This window comes from Falco rusticolus, chromosome 2 (genome assembly GCF_015220075.1).
Source record: "Falco rusticolus isolate bFalRus1 chromosome 2, bFalRus1.pri, whole genome shotgun sequence".
Lineage (NCBI taxonomy): Eukaryota > Metazoa > Chordata > Aves > Falconiformes > Falconidae > Falco > Falco rusticolus.
Genome location: NC_051188.1, coordinates 58,419,862 through 58,435,213, shown reverse-complemented (window position 1 = coordinate 58,435,213; position 15,352 = coordinate 58,419,862). Strand labels below are relative to the sequence as shown.

The 15,352-nt window shown below is 38.1% G+C and overlaps 1 protein-coding gene across 3 annotated transcripts in view; it reads left to right on the top strand.

Annotated features, from left to right (window-relative positions):
• The window catches only part of NALCN (sodium leak channel, non-selective), a 248,258-nt gene that overhangs the window by 36,004 nt on the left and 196,902 nt on the right, over window positions 1-15,352 (top strand). The window lies entirely within an intron of this gene.

Sequence of the window (15,352 nt, the reverse complement as noted above, 5' to 3'; positions counted from 1 at the left end):
GGGGTGTGAGTGACAGGGGGTGGGGGTGCTGGGAGAGCAAGAGAGCAGAGGAGGCCTTAAGAGGAGTGTCCTGGTTTCAGCTGGGATGGAGTTAACTTTCTTTTTAGTAGTTAATACAGTGCTGTGTTTTGGCTATGGTGTGAGAACAATGTTGATGGCACACGGGTGGGTTTGGTTGTTGCTGGGTGATGTTTATACCAAATCAAGGACTTTTCAGTTTCTCCGGCCCTGCCAGTGAGAGGGCTGGAGGGGCACGGGACATTGGGAGGGGACACAGCCAGGACAGCTGACCCAAACTAGCCAAAGGGGTATTCCAAACCATACGGCATCATGCTGAGTATATAAACTGGGGGAAGAAGAAGGAAGGGGGGGACATTTGGCATTATGCTCTTTGTCTTCCCGAGTAACCCTTACGCAAGATGAAGCTCAGTTTCCCTGGGGGTGGCTGAACACCTGCCTGACCATGGGAAGTGGTGAATAAATTCCTTGCTTTGCTTTGCTTTTGTGCACAGCTTTTGCTTTACCAGTTAAATTGTTCTTATCTCAGCCCTTGAGTTTTATGTTCCTTTCTGATCCTCCTCCCCATCCCTCTGGGTGAGGGGGAGTGAGTGAGTGGCTGCGTGGTGCTGGGCTGCCAGCTGGGGTTAAACCACAATAAGTGGAGCATTGCCACTTGTGGCTTATTTGGGTCGCTGATGATTCATCAGCTTTTGCTGTTCAGAACATCTGGATGTGGGATCAAACCTAAAGTATAGGGTGGAACTACCCCTATAATCTCACACCCTTTCTGGATTAAGAGGTTGCTGGGACCTTGTGTTCAGATTTAAAGTGTTTTTACCCAGCCTTTGGAAAATATTTACGATTAATATGTTAACACTGGTGATCAAGTTTTTGATTCAGCACATACTTAAACACAAGATTAACTCGAAGTATAGTATACCCTCTTGTCACTGGGATGGCTCATAAAATCACAGATAAGTGTGCACTCACACATCCTGTTGAATTGAGGGCTTGACCGTATGCTCCGTCACCATTACATTGTGAGAGTCCATTGTATCTATTTCTTCATTTTGTCCCTGTTTCTTTGGATAGGGCAATGTTAGCTCTGAAGCTGTAGCCTTTGCTTTCATCAAAATTGGATCTTTTTATTCCTGTATTGAATTTGTCAGAACATAAAATAGAGTAGACATTATAAGTAAGCAAAACACTGCTTAATCTGCTACTGTGCTGAATAAAAAGTCTTACTATTGCAAATCTCTGTGTTAAAGATTTTTCTAAACTATGGCCTATAAGCGATCAGATATAAAATGAGGTTATTAAAAGCACCAGATACAAAAGAGGTTACAAAATTATTTGAGAATATGCTAGGCATTATGTGATATTTTGTTAAATGAAAAAAAAAATTACTTTTGGGTATTTTCTTATTTATTTAATCAATACTATAGTAAAATATGGGGTTGATCGTCACCTAAACTGGAAATTTTGTATTTCATTCTGACTTTTTTTTTTAAAGAGAAAATCTTTACAGCACAGATTTTTTTTACAGTTTCCCGTAGACGTGGGAAAAAAAAATCTTTGTCAAAAAATTGTTTGTGGTAATGAAAAGATCTGTGATTCTGTGATTTGCCTGTGTTGTTTGAGAAAAGAAGTGGAATATCATATAATTGCTTGTGTCACTGAATACAGGTTTTCCCTGAAATCAGCAGAAAAGCTGTATTGGGATATAATAATGTTTGCAATATGCAAAGTTAAGTTTATAAATTCAAGGTTTCCCATAAAATTTTTGTCTACTTCATCTACATGTGATGGGTTGCTCTTTGAATACTGCATTATTAAAAAAAAAAAAAAGTTTATGGAAACACCTCAATTTTAGGTTTTTTAAAAGGTGAAATACAGGAAAAGCTTAAAAGGGACAAATATACAGTACATAAAAATAAAAACCTGTCTCAAGTGGATTAATGTTGAAAAAGTCAAGTATGCAGAATTAAGGAAATTTTAGACATGAGGTTGAATGTCAAGCTGTAACTCCTTTTCCTTTCAGTAGCATCAAGTATATATATATTTAGCTGTTTAAAAATTAGAAAACTAATTTAAATGACTTTTTAGGTACCTGGGATAGGCACCTTCAGAAAGTAATCAATCACTTTTGTCATCTCCAAACCAGACTTGTAACTTTAAATGGCTCCCATGGTTGTGTATGAGGACTACAGTTACGTTGTAAAACACTTTTCCCCTAAAAGTGCTGCCTGATTTATTCTGATGAATAATGCTCATGCAAAGAACAACGCATTTTTTCCATTGTTGCTTGACACGTGGACTTACACCTTACTTTTGGCATACTACTGACTCCTGCTCTGAAAACACTTATTTTCTCTTGTCTGTAATACTGATTGTTATATCTTGTGAACACTTAAACATATCCAATCCTTTTCTAGTTTTTGAAGAATGCAGTGCAGAAGCTCTGGGTGGAGTTAGGCTGTACCCTCTTCACATGGGTTAGGGCTGACCTTCACAGAGCTGGCTGCAGAATTTATAAGAAATAACACCATGAGTTGGGAAAACAAATACAGAGAAAGAAATAACAGTTCTGGTGCCAAAAGAGGACAATTTAGAGGCAGACATTGGTCCAAAAAGTAGTTAGAAAGGAGGTGACATACCACTTCAGTATCCAGGAGAGTTTAATAGCTGAGAAGTAGTAGAGCACAAAAGCATGAAAATTGCCTAGACAAATTTTACTTTTGTCTTTGAGGTTCAGTTTCTCAGCTTTATAATGAGGATTTAACATTCCTCTCGGAAGTTTAATCTGTCTGTATGTCTGAGGTGGTTCTGCTCCAGGCAATGGAGAGTGGCCAAAGTTGGCTGTAGTTGGCCTTAAATAACTTCAGTTTTCAATGATCCACAGCTGTAAATACTTAGTATTTCTGCAAACCAGATCCCAGGCTCCCAAGTCAAGATTAGAAAATGAAAAGCATCCAATTAGTGGCCACCTGTGAGAATTTTAATTTTAGGTGATTTGCCTCATATTATGCAGTATTCTATGGCAAGTGGCAAGGTTAAAATCTTATTATTGAGGTCAAGACTTCATCTATTTCAGAAATTTTAGAAACCACTCTTTTAAAGTCTACTGCCTTCTGAATTATTATTATAAGGGAGGGAAGTGTCTTTTGAAAACGGCATCTTAAAATCTCGCTATTCTTTTTTTATTTGAAAGGACGTGTCGGCCTCATCAGACACTCATTGCCTCTTTGACTGCTGCAAGTTCTTTTATCTTTCCATCCTTCTTTACACCCACACTGCCTGACCTCCTGTCTCTCCACCTCCTCAGTAATTTTCTAATGTTAACTCTGACAAACAGAAATACTGAAGTGAGCTAACTGCAGTCTGAGTTTTTCGTTCTGTCTGTGAAACCAGCAAAATCTGACTTCCTTCCAAAGGCTGAAAAGTGTGTTTTTTCTGTTGTTTGATGATAAATCTTTTTTCCTCTCATTCTTATAACCTTCTTTATTTTGCCAGACTTTTTATCCCTACGGGGAACACTATTGTCTTCCTAGACAATTTTCTCACTCAGTATTCTCTTGTGATTATTACTGATCTTTTTACCACTATGCTGTCACAGCTTTTCCCTGATGATTTGTACAACTAGTATAAATTTACTGCCAATAAGTGGTTTATTACATAGATTTCCTTAGTATGGATCTTCTTCAGTTGTTTGAAAGACACGCAGTATGGTTGGAATATAATATATATATATTCCAATTATCTAGTTAAGCCCATACATTATAAGCAGCTTGACAGGGTGTTTTGTTATAGCTGAGGTTAATTTCAAAGAATTGGACAAATATGGTGAAAACAGGTTGTGTTCCCCAATCTATTGTAATTTACTCCTCTAGTATACAAAAAGGTACTTCCACAATGACAGGAGAGAAATTATTTCCAAACCATTGTTCTGACTGTTGGAATCCTCACACACTAGCTGCTGAGGGTTTTCTTTATTTTTGTTACACAACGTGTTTGACTACACAAAAATACACGATTAGATTATATTTATTCCACAACAGTAAATTCTCCTTTTATAATTCTCAGTCTGCACTGGAGCTAAGGGAAGGGAAACCTCACCAAAAGAAAGAATGCTAATATGGCTAACTGCCATAAAATGGAATACTTACCTATTTCTTCTTCCAAAGTAATTCTTTAAGGGCCTTTTCTTAATGCTTGCAGTAAGGTATAGACTGGGTATTTCTGTAGACCTGTCTGCCCTGTCACCATGGCAGTCAATTTTAAATCCTTCTTTGCCAGTTTTCTTTTTTAAAGTAGGAACTGCCCAGGAAAATAGATAAGAAAAATAATTACCAAGTAATAGAAAGATCTAATGGGTTCTTGGCCATCTTTCCATCTGTCCATTGATAGGACCCAAAAATGTCAGAAAACAGCTTCAAAGACTCTGGAGCTGAAAGTTCACTGCAATATCTAATAGAGGAAATAAATATGATTAAAAAGAACAAAGGGATTCGAGATACTGTCTTACCAATGGGAAAATAAGAATGAGTAATTGGATTTCTAAGAAAGGGAAGAAATCAAAGATCATGACTGAAAAATCAATGTAACAGGACTTCTCTAACAGAGCATATTAATTTATTGGTACTAGTTGAACAGCCAGCACTTCTTTAATATGCCCTTGGGTTTTATTCACAATCTCTCTTAATGATGCTGTGTCTCTAGTATAAACTCCTCAAGGAGAGGAGAAATGGAAGAAATACTACTTTTCCAGGTCAGATGTTGTTTAGACCCCAACCAAAATCAAGAAAAAGACAGCATCAGTCTAAAAGGGAAGTAATTCAGTCCACATGGGATCCTGTCAAAAGAGTGGGAGAGAGTGCTGAGGTGATGGCCAGTATTAGTACTGAAGGGAAGTGATATTCAGGCAGGAGTAGGGCTCTCCTCACTTTCAGAGGGCATGTGATTTCTGAGCAAAAATCCTAATTTTGTCTGCAATTGTTGTATAGACAGTTATCCAAAGCTGTTAGGCTCTGATCATTTCACACAGGCTTTCCAGTGTTTTGCTTGTCTAGCTCCATTTTGAGCGAGAAGGTGACCTTTTAGTGAAGGTCTAGGATAAAGTGATGGGAACTCAATAGCCTCACTGCATGGTGGCTCAGTAATGACACATGCTTACCTGTATTAAGATTTGGAACCGTTTTTACACAATGCTTTGTCCCAGTGGAGACATCAAAGTTTATTGAACTTCTGCTCAGCCTGCCAACCTTTATAGGCTTTCTTTCATTTGGCTAATAAGTCCTTTTGAGTAAGTTGGAGTGGATTTTATGGATTCTTGTGAAATTGGCTGACTATAAATACAAGAATTTGTATTTATACAGTAAACATTGAATAACTTAACTACCACATCTCCTTTTTGCTGTAGGGAAAGTTTTATATTTATCCACAAGATTTTTACCTTATAATCGGTGTACAGAATTGAGGCCTGGTGAGTACTGAACTTTCCACAGGAGACCTGCAGGAGGCCAGGATGCCAAAAGTCAGGACATCCTCCAGTATATTATAAAATTAAAGGAAAGGCCAGATATCATTAGACAAACAGAATTCTACCAGTGATCTCCACTGAATCTACCAGATGGATGATTGGGTGCTGTTTACTTTATTAAACAGAAGGGAAGCTGGGAAGTTCTGTTCTTTGTATTGCAAGAAGCCAGACAACCAATGGAGAAGGCTGTGGATGCCCTGACATTTACAGGTTAGACAGCAGTTACCACTGAGCATCTCCCTTAGCCTGGACATGCTGCGAGGGTCACTTCTAGATATGCAAGCAGTTACAGGAAATAGGAAGAAGTTCTAAAAGAGGCTTCAGCTCTGTTTCGGTGAGTGATCTATCTGGTATGTTATTTTGAAAACCAGGTGACTGTTCATTTTTGTACTGCTTTCTGGAAGCTGAATGTGACGTCTCCATTTGATTCCTGTCCCAGTCCTTTGGATTACTGCAATTCAAAAAGGTCAGGGAAATGCTGGAATATTCATCCTGAGGTGCTTGTGAGCAGACTGAAGCTATCATCTCAGCTATTTCATTATTTCTGAGAGCTTGTGAAGGGTGGGTGAGGAGCTGGGAGGCAGGAAAACAGCAGTTTAAAAAGGAGGAAGGGATGAGACAGGGCAAGAAAAGCCAGGGAGTTACAGCTGGAATACTGGTAAGCTTAACTTCAATCTCTGAAAGAATTCTACAGTGAATAAACAAACAAAAATTTGTAAGCCGCTGGAAGATAACAAAGATGTAAGTAGCAGCTAATATGGATTTGTCAAGAATAAACCATGTCAAACCAATATAATTATCTATGACAGGGTAACAGCCATGTGAATTGGAGAGAAGAGTGGATGGTGTCTTTATTTTTGGAAGGCTCTGTAACAGCCTTGCAGGGCTTTTTTGTAAGGTGGCAGGAGAAAGGTGGTTAAGGTGGAAATAATCATTGAATAGTTGCAAAACTGCCTGGAAAACATAGTGAGTTGATATTAATGGCTCATTGCCAGAATGTGCTATTGGAGTTTTCATTAACATTCTGGATGGTGGCAGATAGAATATACTTACTGCACTGAGGATGACATGAGGTTGAGAGGGACTGCAGACATTTTGGAAGGCAATATTAGGATGAAAATTATCTTGAGAAATTGAAGACAGGCTCTGAAAAAATTGGATGAAAGTCAGCAGGGAGATATACCGCACTTAGTAAAAATGAACTGTATAAATACAACATTGTGAATGACTGTTTAGGAGATAGTTCATAAAATTATTTGGGAGCATAATGGATGAACAGAGATCAACAGAATTATGCTCTTGTTAAAATGTATAAATTGTGGTATCAGACAACATAGAGGCATTATACACCTCCTACCTGGCAGGTTAATGAGAAGGGCTCTTCAGCTGGTATTTGAAGAAAAAGCTTTGGTTACAGACTATCAGTGGCTCATTTAGTTTTCTCTCTTGGGCTAGATGTAGCCTATAGGCTTGAAGGCTAGACCAGTTTGGGCTCTTACATTTGGGTTTCTTAGAGCCCCAGGAATATTTCAAATCTTTTATCGACAAAATCATTTGATCTTACCTGGAGGTCTAAAGCTGCATATTTTAACAGTATTATTCTCTTTAATATGCTGTCAGTGAAGCCCTTTCACCAGATAAAAATAGCAATCAAGTTGCTTTTTGTTAGGTACAATGATGCAACAGCCAGTTCCACCAAATGGAACTGGCCAGTCAAACGGCCAGTCATCAGATGCTAAATAGTTTCCATTCGGAGCTAGCTGGATGATGTTGAAATTTTTTTCTTAGGTGTTCAGTGATAGCAGCCCCTTTCTTTTGCTATGCTAAGAGCTGCATCTCCTGCCACTTCAGGTGTTAGATTAGTGACTGGCCTGTATCAATGCATTTGGTGATGGTATCTTGTGTATGGTCTCTGCAACACAAGCTTTAGGAAGGAATTTGTTTTGCATATAGTTCAGATTTGGATTCAGGGCAGTATTTTTATGATACTGAGGATTACCCTGTCTGGTGCCTAAACAGAAAGTTTGTTCAGATAAAACTGTGTGTTGTGGCGGTCCCATAGGGAGAGCCTTGAAAACCTCCCCTGCTCACTGATAGCTAACTCTGCTGTTGTGGGTGATGGGTCCAAAAGTGCTTGTGAGCTATGATGGAAGTGATTCCCAGCTGAACTTCAGGCTTATGATTTTCAATTCCTACAATCCAGTTTAGTGACTTTGTGTTTTTCCTATAGTTGGTAGACAACTACTTAGGAATTTTTCTATATTTATTCCAGGTAAGTCTGATATGCAAACATTTTTTTTTTTAAAGTGATCCTGAACATACTTTAAAATCAAAATGGATGCAGTTTTCAGATTAGTTTTTTTCATATATTTCATTTCATGTCCTTGCAATTTAAAAGACAACTGAGGCATTTTTCAGTTTCTTTTAAATTCTCTAAGGAAATACTTTATTGGATTGTAATAGGTACTATAGGTGTGAGATCACTTAATGTGTAAATAAGTCTAATTTGATACACTTCAGTGAAATGCAGATTTGGGCAAGCTAGCTAGATTTGTTTTTAACTCTTACCGTTTATTTCCCATGTATTAGCACTTACAGTGACAGCCTTCTCCATTGTGCAAATGCCATTAATTCATGTTGGTTTGATTCCTGTGAAACAAGTCTTGAATTATCATACATATGCAATTGCTATTTGAATTCAGCTCCTTCATGACTGATTGTAGCAGTCACAAAACTGGACTGTCATAGAGTTGTTATGCCATGTGGTATTTGACAAAATCTCAAACTAGTACTGATCATGTGCACTACTTTAAGAACAAATCGATACTGGAACTTCTGAAAATTTTCTTCTTGGAGCTTTGCTTTCTAGTGCCTCGATGTACATTCCAGCACTGTCCATAGGAAAGATTTCTTCTTTTACTCATTTTTCTGTAGTTAACTTCTGTGGCTTTGTTACTCTGCAGGGTAATGACAGAGTGATTTGATTTTAATTTCCTCTAATGCCAGTAACTAGTGATCAAACCCACAGATTGTCAAAACTGTTAAGTAGCTGCAAACATCCTGTTTTCATTTGGACATTGACAGCATTGGCTTTGTGCGACATAAGCGATCAGCCATGAGTACAGAGTCATCTGGTTTTGATGTTAGCATCTGTGTTCCCAACCTAAATTCCTTGAATTCCCTCTATGGCTAGCAGAGAGAGAAAGGTGCTTCAGGAGTGGCTGAACCCGCCAAACTCCAGACCTCTGGAGATGTATTTCTCTTTGCTTTCATTGCCTAAAATGAGGTGGATAGGTCAGGACACCAGAGCTGCAGCCTTTTATTGTGCAGCACCTTCAAGTGATTCAGCTAAGAGATGCTGGGTCTTTGAATTTTTGCATCCCCAAGTGTGAAATAAGGTTGGTGATTTAATTGAATCTCTTCAAAATTCCTGTGCAGGGAGTAGGAATAGATGGTACGTCAAAGGCACATTTTGTAGACCATAACTTAGGTCATGTATGGAATGAAGAAGAGCTACAATCAAAATCAAATCAAACTTGATGTAGTATTACTGCCTTATGTAATAGGCAGTCTGATTTAATCATGCCTTATTACTAAGTACCAGTGGGAGGAGAGAGAGACTAAGACCAGTACTTGATTTATTTGTTGAGTAAACATGTAAATAATTTTCTTCTTGAAAACCTGACCAAAAACGTAAGAATCTCCAAGTTCTGCTCACAAAGGCTCAATGTTAGACACTAGAGGACTGTGAAAACTGTCAAAACCCCCAATACTAAAACCTGAAACTGAACATATAAATAATGACTAAAAGATCTGAACTGAATAGTAAGATACAAAAACCTATGTTCCTTGATGCAAGTATATTGAAAGACAATATATTAGCAGTAGTAAATTTTTACAGTATCTATATATTGAATTTAAAGTCAGAAGAAAAAATTGGATCATCTAGTCAGACTTCGTATTGTTTCCCCTCTATGAAACCTTATAGCTTGCATTTGACTCCAGATTAGTTGGCAGAAGACCAATTCATAAGCAAGGGAACTTTTTGTTTATACCAAAAATTATTTCAGTGGTAAAAAATAATGTTCCTAATTCATTATCTTAATTTGTCTGGCTTCAACTGTTAGCTTTCTATTCTTGTTATACTTTTTAATGCTACATTACACAGAACCTTAATTCTTGGTATTTTCTCTGTGTGAATCCACTTACACACAGCAATTGAGGCACCTTTCTTTTTAATAAACTAATATTATTTAGCTCTTTAAGTCTCTTACTGCAAAGCGTGTTCTCCAGTGTTCTCATTTTCATGTTTTTGTATGATTTCCTCAATTTTTCAAATACTTAAAAAAGTACAAGCAAAATCCCTATATGTAATATTAATCATAATTTGCATGAGTGTCATACAGAGAGGGACATTAATTTATTATTGTTCTGCTTGTACAGTCTGGGAAAGCACTGGCTCTTTCTTCCCAGTTATTGGGACAAATATGGGAGGATGCCCTATTCTATCCTCGCATTTCAAACTGTCACGTAACTTCTGTATGCAATAATACAGTATTTCCATTATCCCTTTTATTCCATAGGCCATAGGGTTTGCCTTCAGTGATCCTAACTCTATAACTGCATTTGGCTGTATTAAAGCACATTTTGTTTTATTGTATACAGGCAACCAAATGATCCTGATAACTTGTCAGACTGCCCTGTCCTCACTATTACTTACGATTCTATCCTTACTCTTGATTTTATACCTGTTTCTCCCTCATTGATTACAGTAGATCATGATAATGGTTTCCCTGGCAAGTATTTTACTGACATGTCAGTTAATCAGTTTTCAGCCCATTTAGCATGTGCTTTGTTGATGTTATGTATTGCCAACTTTTTAATCGGTCATATGTTATTGAATGAAATGCTTTACAAAGTTTAAACTAGGCAGTTTTATTGGACAGATCTCTAACCTTACTAAAATCGTGTTGGTATGATGAGAATTATTTTCGCTAAATCCGTACTCCCTGCCTTTAACGACATTCATGCTTTCACTCTTTAGCAATCAGATTTTGTATCAGCTCACTCTTTCTTTTGTCTTGGTTGATGTCAGGCAAACCAGTTGTGCTGATTGTTCTTTAAAAATTAATGGCACATTAGCATTCTTCTGGAACTTCTCTGCTATTTCAAGATTTATTAAAAATCAATAGAAGAGATGAGAGATGCCCTCAGTTATTTTGGCCTGTTGATTTGAATATAATTATCCCTAGCAGATGCTATTTGATATTCTCTTCAGTTACTAATTCTTGGGTAGTGAAATCTGTGTTTGCCAAGTTAAAATGTAAAATATGGGATGTTGCCAAACATTAAGCTTTGTTTGTTGTGTTCCTAAAGTCATGAGTCCTTTAAGCATGCCCTATCTTATCTTTTAACGTGATAAAAATAATAAATAGATATTAGAGACAATCTGTTACTGGAAAGGTTTGAAAGCTTTATAGTTATAATTACAGATGTAATTATGAGAAACATTAAATATGGATGAAGTTTTCACACTGACAGTTTGAAAGATAAAACAGATCTTTTTTCTAGATTAAAACCAGGAAACTGATTCTGTAAGTATGGTACATATTAACTTTAGACCTAAGTTTGTCTAAAAGTAAAACATTACATTTAAAAATGACCTTTGGGAATGCCAAGATCATAAAATATCAAAGGAAGACATATTCCTAGAAATATTTGTAATTCTTAAGCCACAGTCATACTCTCTGAAATTTGACTATCACCAGTGATTTTGGATGATACTGTTACTAGATTATCTGCAACCTGTAATGACTCTGGCAGCAGCATTGTCCTAAGTTGCAATCTCATTCTGTACAAATTAAAAGACAGATCAATGGAAATAATACCTGGACTTGCACAAAGCATGTGACATTGTGCCGCATGACACCTTGACTCTAAATTGGAGAGACATGGGTTTCATGGATGGGCCACCCAGTGGATATGGAATCAGCTGGATGGTCACACTCAAAAGAGTTGCAGTCAATGGCTCGTTATCCAAGTGGAGACCAGTGACGAGCGGCATTCCTCAGGGTCAGTATTGGGAACAGTACTCTTTAACATCTTTGTCAGTGACATGGACAGTGGGATTGAGTGCACACTCAGCAAGTTTGCTGACAACACCAAGCTCTGTGGTACAGTCAATACCCTGGAGGGAAGGGACACCATCCAGAGGGGCCTTGACAGGCTTGAGAGGTGGGCCCATGCAAACCTCATAAAGTTCAACAAGGCCAAGTGCAAGGCCCTGAACATGGGTTGGGGCAATCCCAAGCACAAACACAGGCTGGACAGAGAATGGATTGAGAGCAGCCTTGAGGAGAAAGCCCTGGAAGTGCTGCTTGAGGAGAAGCTCAAGATGGCCCAGCAATGTGCACTTGCAGCCCAGAAAGCCAAGCGTGCCCTGGGCTGCATCAGAAGCACTGTGGCCAGCAGGTCAAGGAAGGTGATTCTCCCCCTCTGCTCCTGTGAGACCCCACCTGGAGCACTGCGTTCAGCTCTGGGGCCCCCAACAGAAGAGTGACGTGGACCTGTTGGAGTGAGTCCGGAGGAGGCCCATGAAGATGATCAGAGGGCTGGAGCACGTCTCCTATGAAGACAGGCTGAGAGAGCTGGGGTTGTTCAGCCTGGAGAAGAGAAGGCTCCAGAGAGACCGTATAGCACCTTCCAGTACCTAAAGGGGGCCTACCAAAAATCTGGGGAGGGACTTTTCAGAAGGACATGTAGTGGTAGGACAAGGGGTAATGGCTTTAAACTGAAAGAGGGTGGGTTTAGATTAGATACTAGAAAGAAATTCTTTACTGTGAGGGTGGTGAGGCACTGGAACAGTTTGCCCAGAGAAGCTGTGGATGCCCCATCCCTGAAAGTGTTCAAGGCCAGGTTGGATGGGGCTTTGAGCAACCTGGTCTAGTGGAAAGTGTCCCTGCCCATGGCGGGGTGTTGGAACTATGTGATATATAAGGTCCCTTCCAACCCCAAACCATCCTATGAATCTATTATGATTCTAACTCCGTTACAGTATGACTCTTTTTCACCAGAGTTAACAGATATATATGTGTCTGACCTCAGTGGCAGGCAAGTTAGATGACAGTCTGTACACTTAGAAAAAAATATACCCAATAATAATGATAAACTGCTACTGCAAGTTTTAGAAATACCAGTATTACTGATTTATATATTAATATCTCCCTTGTTAAGATGAGGTCATAATGTGGTAATAATTATGAAAATAATCAATAAAAAATTCATTATAGAAACAAAATCCTTATAATTATTATAACACAATATTATTATTCTAACAACTGTGCAGGAGCAGCTGTTGTTATTGTTAGGTCTTTCTGTAAAAATAGCAGTAGTATAAGGAAGTAGTCTAGGAACCGGCTGTTAATAGGAGTTGTGTTCAGAGCTTCCCACTGGAGAAAACAGACTTGATTGGATTGGCACAGTAAGAATTAAGATACAGATTTGGGAATAAAAGACTTTTAAAAGGACAAATGAAAGAAGATTTGCCCAGGTGCTTAGACTGCTTTCATGATTACCAAATGACAAATAAATGTTAACCCTTTTCCTGCCTTTTACTTTTTACGAGGAGTGAGATAAAAAGCAAGCACTTTTCCATCTAGGCTTCCTATCTTTTAAATTTCAAGAGTCTCTGAAGTCTTGGAATATGAAAAGAATATTTTTAACTACCTAATGATATTGGCAGCTGTATAGTTGTTCACATAAGCTATCTGAACTTTTAAGAGGACACATTCTAAACAGAAAAGTTATTTAAAACTCCCCTTCTGCACAATGTTACCAGTATAATGTCCTCACAGGAACATCTCAGATTTCCTGATTTTTATTGGTATATTACTCATGTGTATGTCAGGCATCTCTTTTTTTTTTTTCCTTTCTTTTTTTTTTTCCTTTTAATTTCTGTAAATTTTCTTCAGGGAAAGTCTCTGGATTGGAAAATGAGGCTCTGTGCTCTAAAACTGTGCAGTGGTATAAGGGGAAAGCAAACTAAGGCTGATGACTTACTGACCATGGGAACTGTCATTTTTTTAACTTGAAGGGCCTAATGCAGTTATCCATGTGTAGGCATTTAGTGCTACTTAAAATAACTAATGTACCCAAGACACTCAGGCATGACACAGGGCTCTCAGGTGTGGCACAGGACCTACAGAGACCTCCGACCTCCTAGATCAGCATCTAAATGTTAAGAGGGTTAGCATCAGGCATCCCAAATGGCACTAGCAATCTGTGTGAGGAGAATCAAATTGAATTACAAGTCTTGGGTATTTGCATGGACTCAATTGCAGGAGGGAGCTTTAAATCTAGAGTGCGAAGTGTTTGTGACTAAATAGAGCTTATTCTGCATTTGATATGAAAATCTGTTCTTTTTTATGTTTAAGTGTATTAGTAAGAAATTAGCAAGAAAGTAGTTAGTATTTGCTACTCTAGAAATTGGTATTTGCTATACAAGATGTGTTACCTGAGAGGTTCCATTATCATTTATCTGCCAGTCTCTACGTATTGTGTACTTACATTTTGGAACTTCAAAGAAAGCTCCAAAAACATTGTTAAAATCAGGATGCTCATAACACAGCTGACCTTGTTTTCCCACTGTGAATTCAGCTTGTAAATTGCATCTCATTTCATAAAATACAGTTATAATATAGAATTGAAAGCTTAAAAAAGTGTTCATGGGCTATAGTAATTGTCTGGAATGGTGCAGTAAAAGTGTTTCAGAGAAGCAGATCAGCCTGGTTTTCAGAATAAATTCAAATGAATTAGTTATCATTCACCTACAATGTAAGAAAGGAGCATTAATAATACTCATGAGGTAACTTGTCTAAAGTCCATGTAGAACCACAGTATTGACTTCATCAGAAGATGTTTACTGAGTAATCCTGGCCAAGAATCAATTTAATTTGAGCTTCAGGAACTTCTCTGCAGCATGGAGCTCTGTGCTGTCCCCTGGATTTATTTTAGATTAATTGCTAAATTCTAACTCGGTGGGTGCTTTTGGCTGTGTTCTGGCAATATGGCAAATCAGAAGCATCTTTTAGAAAAATGTATAGGTATGGATTGCATGCTGAGAGTTGGACATCTAAATTCATCTAGCAGAAGAGGAAACTAGAAAAACTTGATATCTTAAAGAGAAATCTATCTCTTACCAATCATCTGATCCAAGCCTATTTCTATATTAGTACTTTCTATACAACGGTGTCCATTTTGCATTTAGGTTCTATCACTTCCTGAATTCATTACCTGACATTAAATCACAGTGACTGGGAGTAACCTTCAAGCTCTTCAGAACTACATAATCTTTCTCTGTTCTCAAAGGCTTTTGTCATCCTTCAGCATATGCTTTGTGTGATTTTGATGAAGCAGGATTCACACAGTCCCCCTGGTCACTGATGAAAATGGATAGCACAGAACCCAGTGCCAGTTTCTTTGAGATCCCGGTTAATGCTCCCTGTTTGGAGGCTGTACAGTGGCTACTTGCTTCATGATCCACCAGCCATATTTTATGTGTGCTGTGGTATTTTTACCAATTCAGTAGTTCTTTAGTCAGGAGCTCTGCAGTGCCTGGTTTTAGTGCAGTGACAGACGTAGGATTCCTTTCAACTAATACAGGAACTCCTTCAGCTCCAGCTAATTAATTTTTAGTTACTGATTTCTTTACCTAATTGACAATTTGGAATATTTTTTTAATACCTTATCAATAGATATCCTTCTTATTTTTTCTGTAATCTTCTGGATCTGGAAACTACATGAATAGATTGGTAA